Raw genomic sequence first — 18,685 nt, 5'->3', positions numbered from 1 at the left:
CCAAACATGCCTTCCTCTTAGCTCATTTCTCCCTTTCATCCTGAGTTTGAGTGTCTTCAAAGTCCATGACACCTTTGGTAAAGGCTGTTCTCCAACTGAAGTGCTTGCAGGCCAGTGTTTTTCAGTTTGTCGGGACCAGCCTTACGCTTTCCATTTTTAAGTTGCTTTGGAAGACAATCAGGCATAGCCCAGGCCTGTGAAGCTGCTTTTCAGGTGCTTGGAGGGGGTGGTGCGAGGCATCCGGGCATTAGCAATGCTAGCCAAGCCCTGGCTCCGTGGCCCACCTAAACCGAGGGATTTCTGTTTCCCGCGCAGCTGGCAGAGCCCCTCTTCGCTGGACATGGGACTGCCACATGCCCTGGCCTTCACAGGAGGCTCATAGTCCCTCTCTGCATCTCTATTCCTTTTTGGCCACTATCAAACGAGGGCGATGGCAACTGCCCTAATGATCCTAAGCTGAATAGCTGCCCAGCCCAGCTTCAGGTCCCCCACCAAGTGCCCCCCCCCCCGAGAACCCACCGCTCTCAACCGACTCAACTATCTCCTCCCCAATATTCACACTCCTTTTCCAAGCCTCCTCCAGTCTACTCTCTCCACCAGAATTCCACTCTCTTCCCCGCTCCCTCCCTGCTTGACATTCCCTTAGTAACTCTAACAGCATTACCTCAGTTACCCTATTACACACAATATTTCTTACAGATTTGTGGGGGGACTGCACCAAACCCTGTGAAGGGAAAGGACTTGGTATTCTCCTGGCAGACGTGGGGAATGGATGCACAGTGCACCTGCCCTGACATTGCTCCCAAAGAAAGCTTGGCCCACCCACTTCAAAGACGAGAGCACCTCATTTGCGCTCTCATGCAGGAAGGTTCTCCCATTCTCCGTTTACGCTCAACTTGTATTCTCCCCGCCCCATGAAAATCTTTCCTTCCTCTGAAATATGTAAGAGGAAGGGAAATTTCTTGATTTACAAAAATACGTGCATTGTCTCTTTTTTTCAAGTTGTGTTTGGTGTGTGGTAGCCCATTCACATGTTCAGGGATTCTTCCCTCAAAGCAACCCATAGCATAGAGTTCTGCCATGCTTCAAGGATACCGTCTTCCTTCCTGGATCTCCATTGTGCTCCTGCAGAAGCGCTCTGTAAAAAGAACAGGTAATTGATGATGATGGGCGAGGTACAAATAATAAATGTTCTACAAGTGAGACCAATGTCAACACACCCTTCAGTGATGTCATGTGGAAGAACAATAGCAAGGAGAGTTGGCTCCTAGGTCCTTTCTTTGAGCAAGACCCAGAACATGCATGTAAATAAATGTAACCCATGTTCATGGCCTTTATACCAACCTAAAAAAAAGAAGTAGTAAAGGACCCCTGAAAGTTAAGTCCAGTCACAGACGACTCTGGGGTTGCGGTGCTCATCTGCTTTACAGGCTGAGGGAGCCGGCGTTTGCAGTTTTTCCGGGTCATGTGGCCAGCATGACTAAGCCGCTTCTTGTGCAATGGAGCACCGAAACCAGAGCAGCACACGGAAATACCGTTTACCTTCCCGCTGGAGTGGTACCTATTTATCTACTTGCACTTTTTGGTGTGCTTTCGAACTGCTAGGTTGGCAGGAGCTGGGACCGAGCAATGGGAGCTCACCCCGTCGCGGGGATTCGAACTGCCAACCTGATCGGTAAGCTCAAGAGGCTCAGTGGTTTAGACCGCAGCGCCACCCATGTCCCAACCTACAGCTACCCATAAAGTCTTGCCACTGAAAAACTACGGGTGGCTGTTCTACCTACCTACAGCTACCCATAAAAGTTTTTCAGGTGTAAATTTTCATCGTCATTAGAATTTATTACCTGCACTTCACCCTAAGGTCCCAGAGTGGGTTACAACTTTTTTGTAAAAAATAATAATCAGTAATAGTTAATATGTAAAAACCCTGTCCACTCCAAATATGCTGGTCCATTGCCTTGAGGTGGTAGTGGACTGAATGTGGGCCAACAAACTGAAGCTGAATGCAGGCAAGACAGGTGCTGTGCATTTGGGGGTTTTGGATCTGGGAAATGGGGAGCTGGTTACACTGCCTGAAGGAGCCAGTGTGTAGTTTGGGGGTACTCTGAGATTCAGCACTGCCACTTGAGGCTTGGATGGCCTCCATGGTTAGAGTTAGGGTTTTGCCGGCTATGAGCCTTCTTGGACGGAGAAAGTTTGGCTATTCAAGCACTGGAAATCTCTGCTCATTACACTGCCCTTGACGACTGGAGGCTACAAGTCTTGGCAAGCAGGATACCAACTAGTGCTACAGGTGGAGTGCCTATTACATCTGTTTTTAAAAACCTGCACTCTCAGCCAGTTTGTTTACAGACCCAATTCAATGAGATTTTTCAGATATACAAAGCCCTAAATGACTTGTGCCCCCAAAATATCTGGAGGAGTGCCTTCTGCCACATTAACCTGCCCAAATGTTGAGATCTGAGGGCAGGGACTGCTCTTGGTGCCGCTGCCTAACAAAAATTGAGTGGTGGGAGCACAAGAGAAGGTCGTCATGGTGGTAGTCCCTAGCCAGAGATGAACCTTGTATGTTGTTTTGTCAGCAGGTCAAGGCATACCTCTTTTAGCCAGGTCTTTGGAGAGGGAACGGGCAAGATTAGTGCTATCTCCTTTCCCTTACATGTCTTGAGATTACTGTGTAACACTTTCACAGTGTTAAAAGGTAAAGGTAAAGGTACCCCTGCCCGTACGGGCCAGTCTTGACAGACTCTGGGGTTGTGCGCCCATCTCACTTAAGAGGCCAGGGGCCAGCGCTGTCCGGAGACACTTCCGGGTCACGTGGCCAGCGTGACATCGCTGCTCTGGCGAGCCAGAGCCGCACACAGAAACGCCGTTTACCTTCCCGCTGGTAAGCGGTCCCTATTTATCTACTTGCACCCGGAGGTGCTTTCGAACTGCTAGGTTGGCAGGCGCTGGGACCGAGCAGCGGGAGCGCACCCCGCCGCAGGGATTCGAACCGCCGACCTTTCGATCGGCAAGCCCTAGGCGCTGAGGCTTTAACCCACAGCGCCACCACTGTGGTTTTATTCAGTGTGTTTTACCTTACTGATTTTGATGTACCCTGCCCTGGGACAGTAGGTGAAGGCTGAATAATAAACACAGACAAATCCAGCTCTCTATCCTTGAAATATGTAACACAAGTTAAAATTTTAAGTAGATAACTGTCCTAAACTTTGTTGCTTGAATTTGACTGATTCCTTAGCACGCACTGATACGACACAAATCTCCTAACAACGATGAATAAATTTTTTATTTCTTGCATGTAGTTTATTAGTGATGGATAGCATATGAGATAAAGGTCATTGTACTTTTTGTAGTTTTGGATTCCTAGGCTAATTTCCTTCTCAAGAAGGTCTGAGTAAAAACAAACAAAAACCAGAGTTGCCAATTGTTTCAGGGTGGGGGGGGACCCTCTTTGTTTGTTCTATCCTGTTTGTTAATTTTTGTGGGGTAATCTATGCAAAGAAGCATTCTGTCCTAGATTCTCATCCTCTGCTGGACACCAGCTGTCGAGCGTGCTAAAGATGAACTTGAATCCCTGCAATTGAAGGCTCAGAGGCTAGAGTAAGCAGTTTAAGACAGTATTATGCAGTCCACGGCCACATGGTGGAATGTTGTTAAAATCTGATCCCTTTACCAATCCTCGGAGCCAAGAGAAGAGAGGACTGGCATTTTCCACAAGTAAGAGAAAAGTGACTACTAACTGAGAGTCTGCCTGCTCAAGGAATTGCTGCCTCCTTTTGTAAATAAGAGTTGAGATTGTGCAGCTGTGTGCGGGCATTGTTTTCCATTAAATATCTAACCCCCCAAGAAACCATTCTTTATCAACTTGCAGTCATTGTATAGATCACACAGATGTATGGCTATAGGTTTCACGTTGATCCTTAATGCCAAACACTGAAAGTCTTCACTAACCTGCATATGATCGGGGGATTACTGAGGCAGCAGTTAACTTCTTGTGCCCTGAGCATGACTGAATACTGGGGGAGAGATTTCAGGGGGCAACAAGTCACCCCTTCACAGGAACAAAGCAGCCTTGCACAGCAAGGCTTGGCTTCATGGTGAAAATGAGGCGAGCTATGGTGTTGTGGCGCTGTGGGTTAAAGCCTCAGCGCCTAGGGCTTGCCGATCGAAAGGTCGGCGGTTCGAATCCCTGCGGCAGGGTGCGCTCCCGCTGCTCGGTCCCAGCGCCTGCCATCCTAGCAGTTCGAAAGCACCTCCGGGTGCAAGTAGATAAATAGGGACCGCTTACCAGCGGGAAGGTAAACGGCGTTTCCGTGTGCGGCTCTGGCTCTGGCTCTGGCCAGAGCAGCGATGTCACGCTGGCCACGTGACCCGGAAGTGTCTCCGGACAGCGCTGGCCCCTGGCCTCTTAAGTGAGATGGGCGCACAACCCCAGAGTCTGTCAAGACTGGCCCGTACGGGCAGGGGTACCTTTACCTTTACCTTTTATGGTGTTGCTCCAGCAAATGTCAGCAACTATAGGAATCAGACCTTAGGAAGTAGATGTGGCTCTTTTTCCAGCTAGGGTAGTGTAGAGTGTCATAACCATCCAACAGATTACTTGATTAGGACTTGCAAAGGAATAAAACTTCCAAGAAATGATTGGGAGGCAAAATTACAATGTTTTGGACTTTTTAGTTTTGGGGGAGGGAGATGAGTTTGGGCGGGGGGAGAGGTGATGTGATAGCAGTGCGTGGTGTGAAGAAAGTGGAGACAAAAGGAAGGACTTCTTTGATGAAGACTAGGGCTGCCATGTGTCGGGCAAGTCAATAGGAGAATCACTTTTTTGGCGTTTGTCTAAAACAAACAACTCAACAATGTTGTGGTCTTTTGGAGTTAATGTTTGGAATTTGCTCCTGCAAGATGTAAGTGAAATATGGAGTTAATGTTTGGAATGTGCTCCCGCAAGATGTAAGACAGACTCCCGCAAGAAGTACGCAACAACTACCAGACTTTTAGAAGACATCTGAAGGCGGCAGCCCTGTTTAGGGAAGCTTTTAATGTTTGATGTATTACAGTATTTTAATATTTTTTGGAAGCCGCCCAGATGGGCGGGGTATAAATAAATTATTATTATTATGATTGTGGGGGGGGGGGCTGCCAACTTGGATGACTTTAAAAAGGGGTTAGACAAATTAATGGAGGATAAGAATGGCTTGCTAGTCATGATGGCTATGCATTCCCTTCAGGATCAAAGGTATCGTGCCCCTGAATAGACTTGCTAAAGAACAACAGAGGAGGGATATTGGGCACATGCCTTGTGGGCTTTCTAGGGGCATCTGATGGTCAACTGTGGAAACAGGACGGTGGACTGCATAGGCCTTGGGATCCATGCGCTCTTATTTTGTGCTCTTCCAAAGACCCCTCTTTGTGCTTGCTGCAGTAAGCGATCGTGTCTCTACTTGACAAACGTAACATGGGAAAAACCTCAGCTATTCGATTGCTTATCCTATTGCAAAAAGTAGCTTGCGACTTCAGCCCTTATTGTTTAACTGGGGGCTGATTGCTCGTGGTTTACGTCTGGGACAAGCTGATAAAGTCTAGTTTGTGTTTTTCACCAGCAAACTGTCAGGCCGGGCAGAAGATCTTTGGTACTCTTGTCTATCAGACTCCAAGGCAATTGATGACATTACATTGGTTGTTCGTTTCAGATCTGCTGAGCCCCATGAAAATCAATAGTTTTCCATTATCAGGTCTGGCTGGGTCACTGGTCTGTCAATGAGCTGTTACAATTGGCGTACAAGGGTGAACCTGACCAGTCAATTGCTGCTGACAAGAGGAAAACATGCTGACAGCCAATAGAACAAGTCAGAACACAGATTTGCACTTCATCGAAAGAGGCTCAGAGCAAGGCCATTGTCGAGATGTAGGGCACACAGAGTTTCTGCTCTAGGAGAGACTGTGGTGTAACCTTTCTAGGGAATAAAATCCTTGTCTGATGCAAGCTATGCATAGGTGAGCTAAGATTCAAATAGAGACATTTGCTAGCAAGTGAACCCACAGGCCATAGGCCCATGAGGTCTGACATCTCAATTTTTGCCCCACTCTTTAACATGCTCTTCCAAGCTTCTCAGCTACCATTTAAAAAAATGTTGAGAGATCATCCCAATATTAGGATATTAATTATTTTCAACCTTTTATTAGCTCCTTTCAAGTACTGAATCCCGGGCTTTTCACATTATTTATGCCTTTGGTTCTGTTTGATTCTTCCAGAATTCAACATTCAGTTGTGTTCTCTCATGAAACAGGAAAAGGAGGGGAGGGGAAAAGCACACACAATTCCCTAGTCATCACTGGAAGTCAAATTAGCTGGGGTGGAGACCGGACTCCTCCAAAAAGAAATCTTGTGGATTTTAATTTTTTTCCTGTGGTAAAGAGGGAAAAGCAGAGCTGAGTAATGCCGCCTTGCTTGGGAATAATAATAATAATAATGAGATGAAAAGTTGCCGTTTGACTTGCAGCATTTGGTAGCTCGAAACCCCGATCAGATCCCTCATAGCATTAATTAAAAAGAACTTGTTTTTTTAAATAAAATGATGCACGGTTTAGGCGCCCCCTCCACCTCCCCCATATCTATCCTCCGCCTCCTCTTCTCCCATGTGAGTCTGTGGGCTGAAGGGAATTCAGGTTAATATGTTGACACACTTAACAATGTAGGGTCATGTTGCACCGCATGCTTCACTGGTTTGCTTGAGCGCCGCCTCTGACAGGTTCCTAATCAGCCACTGCCCTAAAGGCAGAGGCAAAAGAGAGGGATTTTAATTACTGCTCCAGCCTAGGCTTTGCCAGCATTAAATTGAGACATAATTAGGCCTCCGAATTTTAATAATTGTCCTAGCTAATTGGGCAGACAAGTGCGTTTCAGCAGCATGGCGTGATTAGATAATTAGTATTTCCAAATGACAAAATTGGGCTCTTGATTACAAAGTTGAGAGAAATGAGTTAGGGGGCGGGTAACTGGGAAGGAGTGGAGGGATGGAAAGAGAGAGGACAAGGTAGCTCAGGAAAGCGGCTCTTTAGGAGTCAATTAAGAGAGAGTTTAACGGTGCAAGTAATTTGGTAGCCATTCAGAGATGTCGGAGAGCTCACTTGAGAGAGATGTGAGCATTTTGGCTGCAGAGGGCAGCAGGCTGAGGAAAGCCGGCTTTGAAACTCTGCAATTATATCATTATTTGGGGCCTTCGTGTGTTCGCTGGTGGTGGTTCACTAGGCCCTTTCCTGCAGGTGGTGCGTGAACTTCAGAAGGAGCATCTCATGGGCCTCATTCTTCAGCAGTCTTAACTCACCAAACTTCCTACGCAGCCTGCTGTGGCATGGAGGAGGGTGGCGAGAGGTCCTGCAGAGCAATGGCCTGGCCAGGTAGCACAGCTGCCTTGGGACATTGAAAGGTCAAGGATCTCATGATACCTTGAGCAGAGAGTACCTCACAGCAGCTGCAAGTAGTTCACAAGTGAGGCCTGCAGCAAAACCTTATAGTCTGGAGTGGTCCCAGACCCTCCAAGTTTCCAGGGACGTCACTGAATTATAGAAGCCGTTCCTGTTTCTGATTTGACCCTATTTTCCTTGGGATGTCCCTATTTTCACTGGAGAAACGTTGGAGGGTATGTGATCGTGTGCAGGATTCCAGCTTTTCCAGAATTCTGCATTCTATCCCTCTTTATGGTCGTCTCTCCTAGCACCTCACTAGTCAGTATTCTATGGACACTGAGCCATCCTGGTTTCCTCTCAGGATTTCCCTCTATTTTTTCAACCTGCAAACCTTGGGGCCCCCTCAATGCCTGCTGTTAACACCTTCCTATAATTCCTCACTTATAGTCTACCCTTTCATCCAAGTCTTAAGGTGACATACAGAGTTCTCCGTTGCCCCATGTCTCACAACAACCCTGTAAGGTAGGCTAAGCTGAGAGACGGTGAGTGGCCCAAGTTTGCTAAGCGAGTCTCTTAAGTCCTAGTCCGGCACTTTAACCGTGACACTGGTTAAATAACATTTAATAACATTTCTGCTGGACCTCTGCAAACTGTGGTTGAAGACATATCCATTAGAAAGCCGTAGGTATCTTCTGACATAGCTAATGATATGGACCTGCTAACCCTCCCTCCCTCAGTAAAAAAAAAAGTGTAGAAAATAACAGTAGACTGTGAAACAAAAAACACATTCTCCCTCTCTCCCGCTCCCAACGTAGCACATGATGACAATGATTGTACACTCCAAGGGTTATCACAACATACTTGTAGTACAATTATAAGTAGCACATTGCTACTATTTAACCTCCATGTGCTATACATGTGTGGCAAAGCATGGTCTTCCTATCACCAGGGGGCATAACAGTGCACAGAATAACTAACCAGCACTTCTGAGCCTTCTGCATTGTAGCCGGACAGCTTGTTGCCTCATTGCTTAGTTTTTCTTCCAGGTCAATGGGCAACAAGATGGCCAATGTGGCACAATGTAGTTAAGTGTTACACATTGTTTTATGCAATACATATTATCACTTGGATGCTGCTAACACACTGGTTTGACCTCCCCACCCAGCCACCCTTCATTGTCTCTTGAGACAGACGGATGCCAACAATATACAGTGGTACCTTGGGTTACATACGCTTCAGGTTACAGACTCCGCTAACCCAGAAATAGTACCTCGGGTTAAGAACTTCAGGATGAGAACTGAAATCATGTTCCGGCGGCGCGGCGGCAGCAGGAAACCCCATTAGCTAAAGTGGTGCTTCAGGTTAAGAACAGTTTCAGGTTAAGAACGGACCTCCGGAACGAATTAAGTACTTAACCCGAGGCACCCATGTATTGTTGCATACCACTCCAATCTCTGAGCGGTGTGAGATTGCAGGGGTCCAGGTGCCTACCCAGGGTTTCTGTATCCTTTTTGGAAATGAGGCACAACAGAGACTGTGGTGCCTTTATGATATATGGTTTATTTACACATATATATCTGAGTCTAAAATGGAGAGTTTCCCAGCATGACACTCCAAGAGGGTCTCTTTCTCTGGGGGATAGGAAATAGTTTGATGAAATTATGTATACCATGGAGAATGTGGAATATAATACTAGTACTTGAGATCATCCAAGAGGGTCTCTTGCTTCTCCCTTCCAGTAAAATCAAATGCCTGTGTGTTTAGGAGAGGCAAAAGGAAGTCCTTCATATATAAAGATGTGGTGGTAGCCATTGATTTAGATGGTGTTAAAAGAGGATTAGACAAATTCATTGAGGATTGGTGTGTCAATAGTTAATAGCTATGATGGCTAAATAGAAGCTCCATGTTCAGAGGCAGGGTGCAGTTGAATGCCAGTCACCGGGGAAGAGCAGTAGGAGGGGGCTCTTGCTGTCAAGCCTTACTTGAGGGCATCCTTGAGAGATCTGGTTGGTGACTTTGTGAAAGAAGATGCTGGACTAGATTCCCACTGGTCTGGTCCACAAGGACGCTTCTTGTGCTGCATGCCACTTCTTGCAGAAAGGAGTTGGCTGTTCCTTAAGTTACCTGCAAGATCAGAGATGAAGGTAGAGTTGGGCATTTGCCAACATCACTTGCTGAATGAGAACAATGCAAGTCTAGCAAGAACGGAGGATGTGAATTGTGTGCTCAGGATTACTTCACATTTATCCATTTTAAGTTTCTGTTTTCTAGTTTCCTTGTTCTCTTCTAGGACCAGTTCACCCATATCTGTGGTTACATCATCTGAAAAATGAACACTGATTCAGCTAAATGAACATGTTCCTTTGAAGAGTGAGCTGAGATGATATGATATGGACCAGCCATTGCTGTTCTGCTTTAAGTTGGAAATGGAATAGCAACTTTGCTTCCAGACTTCTGGAATCCAAATAACATTCTGTAACAAGTTGGACACTTGCCCTTTATCCAGACCCAAATTTTGTGTGTGTGTAATTTTCATTAGGATGGAGAGGGTTCAATATTCCCTCTCACTCTCCCCCTGCACTGCAATTTAGGGAAGAAGAATAGAAACTGATAGGGCAATGCTACTTAGAAAAGAAAAGGTTAAGGAGATAGAGTTGATTCCTAGAGAGGAGGAATGACCCACAGAGGAAGAAATGATAGAGTAAATTCTATATTGGCCATAACCAGCCAGGAAAGCTGAATAGCTGCACAGTGGATCAGCTACACCTGAGGAAATTATGCAATGGTTCCGTTGTGCTAAAAAAAGCCCACATTTTCTTACCTGTGGGGTTGAGAGTGTAGCTGAGCAGAGAAAGCATAGGCGCATGATTTGAACCTGATGTCATGCATATGCCTCATAAAAAGCAAGTGAACAAAGCATGGCTATTCTACAGTAAATGCCCAGGGTTAAAACAGCCATGGAAGGTCTACCTGTGATGTTTGGCCTGTGGTGGACTCATTACCCAGGTAAGTTGCCGTGATGCTGATCTCAAATGATGCATATGCAGTAGTGGCTGGTGTCCATTGGGAGTGGCAGGGCAGGAGGGTGGCCAATAGTAGGTAGAGCGAGAGCCAGGGGTGAACTCTGGAAATATGGTGTCCTGAGTGTGGACAAAATTTGGTGCCATCCCCCAACTTTTAGTAGGTACCCCCTTGGCAGCCTTTGAGGAGGAAGTGTTCACAGCACCCTGAATCTGGCACTGCCAGAGCCAATGAGAGCCAACTAATTCTAGTTTTGTTTCCATCTTCCCTGCTTGGTTCTGTTGGGGCATCATGGCAAGAAAGGCAATTGAGACTGGCAGCCAGTGCCATAGCCTAGGCAGGCTACAAGTACCATACCTTATTACAGGCTATTTTTTGACAGTTATTTCACTTTTTTACAAAATGGTTTTTGTTGTTGGCATAATTCTGCGTTTTGTTAACCGTTCTGATGAATAAATACTTAAAATAATATCTGAACCAATGATTGACCGCTTAGTTAATCAAGTTTGCCTCATTTTTAAAAATGACTAAATAGATGCCAAAGTTGCTGGGTCCAGGGCAGGAGAGGAAGAGAATGGGTATTAAGTCACTCAAGAGAGGCTTTTCCGAAGGCATGGGTCTGCTGAACCTCTTCCAAAAGCAACAACTTTTCCATACGTCCGGATTTTCCCAGACATTATAGGCATTTCAAGGGCAGGATTGATGTCCGGGGGAAATTACTGAAATTTGTCAATCGAAAAATCACATTTTGGGGTTTGTCTTTTAAAAAATGCTGAACAACTTTGGGGTTGTTCAACAATTTACAATTTGGATGGTTTCCTTAAAAAAAGCGTAACAACTTTTTTTTGGGGGGGGTCTTGGTTTTCACTTTTTGAAATAAATATGGCAACACTTATCTGTTTGGAAGTAGCTGGGCTCCCATTTTGAGTTCACTTTTTGCCTTCCACAGATAAAAATCTAACACCCACGGAAGAAAGGTGTAATATCAGACTGTCACAAAGATTTCGCCTGCCTGTACACAATGCGAGGGTTTCTCTCCCCTCCCTGCCCGCTTTTTGAAGAATTTCTTTTATGACTGATCACTCAACACCTTGTTGGCTCTGATTGCAGAAAACGCACCTTATAAATATATGATAACCACCCTGTAATAGGGAGTGTGACAATTTACTTCACAGTGTGTTTCAGGCTGCTAATTGATCGTTTCAGTCCAGGGACTATGCAGAATAAATTACAGCCATCAAAAGGATATCACAGTTCATTTTTGTAGAATTGTGCTTGTGTCGCTTCTTGTTCATCTTTTGTCGAATAAACCACATTAATCCGATGCGCTTGCTATTAATATGACTATTCAGACGGATCTGCGCGCAGCCACAAGGGGGCGCTCGATTTGCATCCTTTGGCAAGCCATGCCTGTTTAAACCTACCTTGATCAGATTCCGGTTCTTTTGTAAAAGGCCTGGATTATGCAAGACAGCGTGACTACGGCTGTGCTCCACTATTTTATAAATTAGCAGGAGGGGGAAAAATACATAGAAAAATGTTTTTTTTATGAGATTTTTTTCCCCTTCAATTTTTAATTCCTCATTGAGCGATCAAAGAGCTGGCAAGAGCTGGTAAGAGATTAATCCTGAGCTGGTAAGCCCTTTAAATAGAAACTGTTTTTTTTTGTTTGTTTCCTTCCAGTCCTCTTTAATTTCTTTATAAATGGTAATAACAACAGCAGCAATAACAACAACACCATCAAGATATGACCTGGTTCAAACCAACAGCCTATGTTTTGAGAAAAAACGTCTGAATCTGATCAAAGGCTCAAATAAAACGTGATGAGATGTATTCCACTTTTAGGTAATTCATCAAACACTCTTTTATTATGATGATTAAATAATAATAAAATAATAACTATTATTAGTACAGAAGAACTAATTTCTTTCTTTAAAGAAAGTAAAAGGGCTGAGTTACTTCTTTCCAAAGGCTTTAGGAGAAATCATTCCTTTCTTAAGGCTGCAATCCTATACACACTTTCCTGGGAGCAGGTAAGGTTTACTTCTGAGTAGAGAAGGCTAGGATTTCATTGAAAATCACAAAATGAATACATATATTGTTTCAAACGAAGCGTACATTTATCAGATATACGTGTGTGTTTTACATTTAGTCTATCTCCCGTATTGGAAGAATATGTTGGAATTAGAAGAACTATTTTGTTGGCTAAGGGATGAAGTAGAGGGTTTTTGGTCTGCTTGATATGATGAAAGTTGACCAATGAATATTTCAGGCGCTTGTTTTAGACAGCTTTGCAAGCAAGTACCTGTAAAGACAGTTCTTCCATTTGAAAAATAATAATAATTGGTACCCACCTTCAGTAAAAGACTCTGCCGCCCCCCTCAAGAGCACTTTTTCTTATAGCTTTCCCTAAACAAATCAGATGCTAAAGCAAAAGTTTTTTCTCTGCCAGTGCAGCCACCTGCTTGCATTGCTCTTATTCCCTCCAGAATCACATCTAGGAAAATCTGTTAAGACCATGGTGCCTAATGCAACCTTTGGGGTGAAAAGCAGTGCCTGAATTATGGGTGTGTGTGTGTGTGTGTGTGTTGATCCCTCAGCTCTCTTGGATAACACAAAGGGTACTCTTTGCAGCAGAAATAGGAGTGGGGCACACACGTACTTGAATGTGTGTGCTGAATATCAGGATAGGACCTCTCATGTGTCGAGACCCATATTATGCGTTTGAGCCGATACCCAGAAAAAAGACCGCCTGAGCTGGTAGGGATAATCCTTAGTGCATCGCTAGTTCTTCTTTTCACTCAGGTGACATGCTCGTTGACTTAGTGTTGACATGTACTTCAGTCAAAAGGCTGCTGTTATCTGTATGTATTGTCAAGATACATAATTCCATCTCTGATCATTCGTGCTGTGCTAATGAGAAATTATTCTCTCTAGAATGCAGTAACTCCAGAGTGGAGCAGTGGTTGCAGGGTTTTACGACTGTGAAATACCCGGAAGATGAAAGGACATATATGCATATAATTTTGCAGCCATCAAATCTGCATTTGCAAAATCCAAACATTTTTACACGGGGTGTGTGTGTGTAAGCATAATGAGACTTGTTTGGAGAAGAGGGAAATTTAGAAATTGGATTGGTGGCAGTAGATTCTCCCCACTCAGAGACAGGAGGCGTTTTGATGCGTTGTCACTGAACCCACGTAGCTCTGTATATTTCATAGATTGATTGAAACTGATAGCAAGACATTTCTATCTATTTCTAATATTGGCACAGTGTGTGTATATCTAGCTATCTAGCTATATCTGTATCTATAGGATAGGGATGATTTCATATTTCTTTGTTGGATAGCACCTTGCAAATATTATTATTATTATTATTATTATTATTATTATTTACTATAGATTTGCAGATCAAGACTTATGGTACAATCCTAAGTATGTCTGCTCAGGAGTAAGCCCAATAATAATTGCTCTTGCTATTATTATTTACTATAGATTTTCAGATCAAGACTTATGGTACAAAATCCTATGTGTAAGTAAGCCCTGTTGAGTTGAATGGGACTTACTCCTGTGTAAGCATGCTTAGGTTTGCAGCCTTAGACATTTGTAATCACACCTTTTAAGAGTTGATATGCATATGAGCATGAATGGAAAAGGAAGAAGATGCTCTCATTTCTCTTCACTGCATTATAACTGAAGCTACAGTATAAACTGAGTGGAAATGGCCTTCTGAAATTCTCTGTTCTGTTTGCAGGCAGTGAGGTTGGGGTATTTCTCTGAATATTCTCCATTGGGAGAAGAAAACCTCCAATAGGTTTTGTTTTTTGCAATAGGACCACCTGTTGTGCATTACAGCTTCTCTCTCATTTCTCAAGATACTATTTTTCTGCTGCTACAAGCCTCAACTCTATTGGTAACTTGGCCACCATTTTGCATCTTTCAAATTGTCCCAGGCATAATATTGTTCTGGGGTGTTATGCTTGTGTAGGGATGGAGGAGAAAATTGATTCTGCTCTCATTCAAAGGCAAATCTACCCAATTCACACTACCTAATTCACACTTTCATGAAACAACATGTGAAGTGAAACACAGGCATCCTACGAATTTTGCATTTTGTAGGAGCTAGCAGGAGTTCCTATGAAGAGCACAAAATTTATTGCAACGCCACCAATAGGAAGTAGATTTCCATCCTGCCTTCTATACCTCTCCCTTGCTTATTTTTTTTTAAAACCAGCTAGTTAATACTTAGTTATATCGATGACATGGAGAGCATCTGAAGTTTAGAAAAATAATGCTAAAACATTGAAATAAAAAGGTAAAGGCACCCCTGCCCATACGGGCCAGTCTTGACAGACTCTGGGGTTGTGCGCCCATCTCACTCAAGAGGCCGGGGGCCAGCGCTGTCCGGAGACACTTCCGGGTCACGTGGCCAGCGTGACAAGCTGCATCTGACGAGCCAGTGCAGCACATGGAAACGCCATTTACCTTCCCGCTAGTAAGCGGTCCCTATTTATCTACTTGCACCCGGGAGTGCTTTCGAACTGCTAGGTTGGCAGGCGCTGGGACCGAGCAGCGGGAGCGCACCCCGCCGCGGGGATTCGAACCGCCGACCTTTCAATCAGCAAGCCCTAGGCGCTGAGGCTTTTACCCACAGCGCCACCCGCGTCCCTTAAAAACATTGAAATAACCAGAAATAAATAAATAGGTGTGCAATTTCCCAAAAAGGCATTGTATAGCGCAGGCATCCCCAACCTGTGGCACTCCAGATGTCTTGGCCTACAATTCCCATGATCCCTAGCTAACAGGACCAGTGGTCAGGGATGATGGGAATTGTAGTCCAAAACATCTGGACGGCCGAAGGTTGGGGGTGCCTGGAAAACGGCTATAATGTCTAAAGGTAAAGGTAAAGGTACCCCTGCCCGTACGGGCCAGTCTTGACAGACTCTGGGGTTGTGCGCCCATCTCACTCAAGAGGCCGGGGGCCAGCGCTGTCCGGAGACACTTCTGGGTCACGTGGCCAGCGTGACGAAGCTGCTCTGGCGAGCCAGCACCAGCGCAGCACACGGAACGCTGTTTACCTTCCCGCTATAAAGCGGTACCTATTTATCTACTTGCACCCGGGAGTGCTTTCGAACTGCTAGGTTGGCAGGCGCTGGGACTGAGCAGCGGGAGCGCACCCCGCCGCGGGGATTCGAACCGCCGACCTTTCGACCGGCAAGCCCTAGGCGCTGAGGCTTTTACCCACAGCACCACCTGTAGATATAGTTTGGCTGATATCCTGGGGATCTCTTAACAAACAATTCTCTGCACTCCTGCAAAACTACAGTTCATTGTTTCTTTGTGGGAAGCTACAACAGTGAAATCTGTTTTCAACCCTCTTTAAATTGGTAGAGAATATTCCGTTCTGCCAGAGATTTGCAGAAGCCCAAATCCGCCTTTATACTCCAGGGACTGTAGAAGACCTTGCAAAAACAATCTGACTGGACATGTGCACAGTTTTTATTACAAAAATTATTACATCAATCAACATTCAGAAATCCCTACCTCCTATGACAAGCATCAAAAGTCTATTTAATTACATTAAACTTTTAATTCATTTCAATTTTTAAACAAATGCAAGTTGCCATGTGCCTTTGGAGATGCAAAGCCATGTTATATCGATGTTGCATATGTAACAAAACTACACTAGGTTGATTGAGTAATGGTTTTCTCACCTGGTCAACTCTCCCAGAAATAATATTAATGGACAATATTAATATTAAGTCCCAAAGTTGTGAGATCCAGATTTCAAGCTGGTCTGCACTGAGAGTCTTGCAATAGTAAGCTGTGCTACAGTCACCAGATGAGGGATGAGATCCCTGTGGGTAAGTTGTTGAACAGTTTCTGAATAGTACAATAGGAGTGGTATTTTAGGATCCAAAGAGATACTTTGTTTTCTGACAAGGTCTGCTTCTTGAAAAACCTTTTTCCAAAACAAAAAGACTTTGGGGCATTGCCACCACATGTGAACTAATGAGATAGTAACATTACATTTTCTCTAATGCATAGCTGATACATTTTTAGCTGGCTTTCTCAATAATACTGGGTATATATACCATCAATATGTAACTTGGAGTGCATTTTCCTAGATGTTTACTGAAATGGATTTACAGGGAACTTTTAGCCAGATTCTGTTGCAGAATGTATCGGCTACTCTCTTTTCCCCATCGTGCCTTTAGAGATGTGAGAGGCGGCAGCATTAGAAAGTTTAATGCTTTGTAGATTTGGGAGACAAGGCCTTTACCTAATGGGTTGTAAATGGACACTATCTTTTCAAAAGGAATTTGGATTGTTAATTGCCTTAGAAAATTCAGGACTTGGTACATTGCATACAAATTACTTGGCACTCTAGCCAATTTTTGTTGTAATTCAATTTTTGTTGTAACTTGTAAGACATTTTGGACCTGTAAGAAAACATTTGAGCCAAAAGGGCCTCACTCTCTCCCATTGTAGTAGTTCATTATCAAGTTCATTAATTTACATATTCTTTTTCTCTTTAGGTTCTTTGGGCCTTTAAGTTATAATAGCTGGGAACAATAAACTAAACAATATTCCACATGTGTATTTCATGTTCATGTTTTGTTTGTCTTCCTAAGTAGATTTTATACTTCAGCATAGCATCTTGTAATGCTCTGAATGGTGGAATTTTTATTTGGGCAAGGATTGTTTGAATGAATATGAATTGAACTATAAACTGTGTGTACACTGAACTAGTTCATTTCGTAAATGTGTGTTGAAATGAGTTCCTTTTGGGTCATGTTATACTTGAGCTAGAACAAGGTCCTTCTAAAAATGAACTTCCCAAGCTCTGTTGAAATTGCATCAGTATTTTCTATGGATCGGGGAGCTCCACTGTTTACCATAGCTCTATGTCCTTTTCCATGAGCCACGGAAGCAGAATAATTTGTGCAAAAGAAGCAAAGCTATCCAAATGCACATAATTTACACAGGTTGTTAACTGGTGGTGCAGAAAGGGCTAATCTGTTGGACTCCAACTCCCTTCATCCCCAGCCAGCATGCCCAATGGTCAGGGGTGATGGTTGTTGTATTTCAGCAACATCTGATGGTCACTAGATTAGCCAACCCTGTTGTAGATTTTAGTATTTCTTGACCCCACCACATACTATACAGAGCTTAGGATATAAAAGGGTTCTTCCAGGCTACCTGCCTATTAAGCATTCATATTGATTTTTATATATGCTGTAAACCACCCAAAGTGGCTGGGGAAACCCAGGCAGATGAGTGGAGTATAAATAATAAAATTGTTGTTTTCATTGTTTTTGTTGTTCTTGTTTGCTTGCACAGAGCTTACACAGAAGTTAAGTTAGACTTTATTAAGCATTCATTCATATTGTTTTGTGGGGAGATTGTACAACCATGAACATTTGTCCTGGATTCTTTGCTTGCACAGTGCTGATACATCTTCCTGTCGATCAATCATTTATCCCACACTTTCCCCAGTGTATTTCCCTGTCACATTCTTAACTGCAAAAAGTCCATAAAGACGTTTCTTGGATCTCTCTCTTGCAAAATACTCTCGGCCTGAGTGGTGAGCTGGCCTGAGTGGTGCAGAGGCCCTGGAAAGGTGGGATCGATTTCACATATATATGAAATCTCTCTCTGCCCCTAACCCCTGGACAGGGGTTAGGGGCACACAGAGAGACCCTGGCTGTCTAGAAAGCCCCAGAGAACGTATAACTTGAGAGCCAGACCCCAGCTTTTGTGCCAGGCTGCCTGCCTTTTCATCCTACAAAACAGCACCCCTGGCGCCCCCTGTTGTTCACTGCGGGGTGTATCATGCTAGCAGACTGTTTTCCAGGCGTTTCCTAATGGATGTGAGCAGAGACGGCTGATGGGAGCTAATTGCTTTAATTGGCCGCTGCACCATTAAAATTTCTTTTTGTAATTATAGGATTTTTTAATGTGATTATTATTTTACGTCAAGTGAAAGCTATTCCACACACCCCTCCCCTCTGGAGCAAAGATTGGGAGATGTTTCAGGCACTTTGAAATAAATAATTCAGGCTTCTCTCTCATCCCCATCCCAACCTCTGATCTCTTCCCTCCAGACCCCTCATTCAGGAATGGTGAGTCCCCAGCCTGTGTTCCCCCTCCTCTCCTAAGGCAGATTGCAGTCCCAGGTGGTGGGGTAGACGTGAGCTAACAGGGAGTATGTTGCTGCAAGCTTCACCACCATCTTAATGCCACAGTGTCA

The 18,685-nt window shown here is 44.3% G+C and overlaps 1 protein-coding gene across 1 annotated transcript in view; it reads left to right on the top strand.

Annotated features, from left to right (window-relative positions):
- ZNF644 (zinc finger protein 644) overlaps positions 1-10,834 on the top strand; it is an 86,545-nt gene extending 75,711 nt beyond the window's left edge. Inside the window, exon 12 of the transcript XR_013840016.1 lies at positions 9,701-10,834. The gene's annotated coding sequence lies outside the window, so the exon portion shown is untranslated. The remainder of the gene's footprint in view (positions 1-9,700) is intronic.
- The last annotated feature ends 7,851 nt before the right edge of the window (positions 10,835-18,685 follow it).

This window comes from Podarcis cretensis, assembly GCF_951804945.1.
Source record: "Podarcis cretensis genome assembly, chromosome: 6".
Taxonomy (NCBI): domain Eukaryota; kingdom Metazoa; phylum Chordata; class Lepidosauria; order Squamata; family Lacertidae; genus Podarcis; species Podarcis cretensis.
The sequence above is the reverse complement of the archived record's forward strand: the minus strand, read 5'-3'. Positions and strand labels throughout refer to the sequence as shown.